Below are 2,630 nucleotides of genomic sequence, written 5' to 3'. Positions count from 1 at the left end.
TTCAACTTTACCTATCACATACTTATATCTTTTTATTTAATAAATACTTTGTTTAATTTACTTTAACCTATATTTACATTTCTCTATTTGTGTATATAACATTTAAATTATGAAATAGATTTTTGTATTTTAAAATATATAATATATTTTATAGAGTTTGTTCTGTACAATTTTCATCAATATTTCTTCATATATGTTTTTGTCCCACAATTTTTCATTTCTTATTCTGGGATTCTAAATACATATATTACACTGTTACACTTCTCGCTGTATAATGGAGATGCAAAAAGATTACTCAAAGTAACATGAATGCAATGAGAAGCCCAAAGGGACTGCACCTCAGCAACTCCTCTGTTAGGAGGAGAAAACTGGGTACAGCCCCGATTCAAAGTTAGCTTCTTTTTTATTGTGAGGACAAGAAAATTTCACAAGAAAGATCAGTCAATTCAATCATTCCAAAAGGATGCAAAGACATGGGCAATGTGACAAAAGTTATCTATGGCTAAGTATAGCTTAAACAATGGAAACTATTAAAATCATTAAAACTAAGTGTGACATTCCAAAGTACAATTTGTGAAAAGCTAAATTGATCAAACTGTGATCAATCTAATCTAAAATATAACCTCTCCTTAAATGATTTAAGCAAAAGTTTCATTCTTATGATTAAACCTAAGTATAATTGTCTTTAAAGTTTCCACCAACAAGCGGCTTGTCCTTAGCAAACATTTTTTTCACATTTTTCTCCACAGCAATTCTTTAAAATCTCTTAACAGGATTGGTATGTCAACCACCTGTTAACTCTAAAATCATTAAACTATACAATCCCATAGCTAAACAGTGATTAGAATTGATTCAATGTGTAGACTGTTGTCTCTTAACTGAGGACTTTTGTCCCATACATGTATTACCTAAAAAGCCTATACTAAAAATGAAAGGAGAATCAAGATTTTTAATCCTTTATAATGCACAACTGAATATTGCTCCATCACTGAGGATCTAGTCTCCATTTTATTCTTTTTTTTTTACTCTTCTTCACATTGCATAACTTCAATTGCTATATCTTTAACTTCACTAGCCCATCTAGTAAAATTGTAGATATTTTATTTTTCTATTCTAGTATTTTCTTTTGGTTCCTTTAATAGTTCCTATTTCTTTCCTGAGATTGCCTCTCTATTCACTCATTATGCTGATTTATTTTAAAAAATTAAATTCTTTACATTTTTATGGTAACCGTGGTAAATTCCTATAATGGTAACAGCAACATCTGGGATATGTATCTGATCCTGTTGATGGAATTTTGTCTTACTACGGGTCTTATTTTTCTGTTTTTCCACACATCTACTAATTTGTAATTTGAAATTTCTGACATTTTGATGGCTACTTTGTTGAGAGTTTAGATTTGGTATTTTCCTTTTAAGATTGTAAAGTTATATTCTCCCAGGCGATATAAATTTATGGTTGGATAAAATTGTTCAGTCAAGGCTTTTTGAGACCTCGTTAGGGCAGGTCCACAGTAGCCCCATCATAAGGGATACAGTACCCATAATTCTGAGACATGGCTTCTAGTAGATTTTTTTTTTTCCAGGTTTTGCAGAGTCTCATCCTGCACTTATATAACTTATAATTTGCCCAGAGTCACAGAAGACCACAGGCAGATTTTGAGCTGCTTCTCTATATAGTTATCTCCTCCCTAATACTTTTACCCTCCAATTGCAACTGCCTTAACAGCCCTGAATTGTGTTTTCTGTTTCTTCTATCCAGTATATTTTTTAATAGAACACATATTTCAGTTTCTTTAAGAAATATTTCTCAAACAGGTATCTATGGAATCCTGGTGTTACTACAAAAGATTCTTATGAGTTTGTAATTTTTTTTCAGTATCTGTATTTTACTTAAGTTTGAATAACACTTCACTAAATTTTTAGCTATAATGAATAAAAGTTAAGCGATTTTGAGGTACACCTAATGTTGTAGTAGGGCTATAAAATGGATCTAAAATTTCAGAATTGCTTAATTTTTCACATCATATCTTATCAGCATAGGGAATGGAAGAAAATAAGTGTGGCTTTTCATGGTACTTATGTTAACAAGGCAAAGTTCTTAAAATATCAGGAAGTGGGAGAATGTAAAATGCTTATAAGAAAAGCTAGCACTTCCTAAGAGGTTCATAAAGCTGGATAGGCTCATGGGTCATTTTTCTTTTGCACAAAGGTAACATGCAGGCCCCAAGCACTTCCAAAGACAGTATGCCAACCCCAAAATTTGATCAAAAGATTAACTCATACATTTCATTTGACATCTAACTCCCTAAACTGAAAATGCATAAAAATTGTGACATTTGGAAAACACCAGGGGATGATGACTGAAATCTGGCTTTTTCCATTTTCCAAAAGAAATTTCAAAACATATTAAAAAACACAACACACAAAGCAGATAAATATTTTAATGTATTGTTACATTCATTTCTATTAGAATCTATTCATGGTACTTTCACTTCTATCATTTTTTGATTTGGCTATTTCTTCTAATTATATGTAGCTATTCATGTCTCAGAGTTTAGCAATTTAAGAAAAATTATTAAAATAATAGTTTATTTAGACACCAATTTTCTCTGAGTTTGGGATTAAATA

Source organism: Galeopterus variegatus, unplaced genomic scaffold, assembly GCF_000696425.1.
Source record: "Galeopterus variegatus unplaced genomic scaffold, G_variegatus-3.0.2 Scaffold18117, whole genome shotgun sequence".
NCBI lineage: Eukaryota > Metazoa > Chordata > Mammalia > Dermoptera > Cynocephalidae > Galeopterus > Galeopterus variegatus.
Note: the sequence above shows the minus strand (reverse complement) of the source record.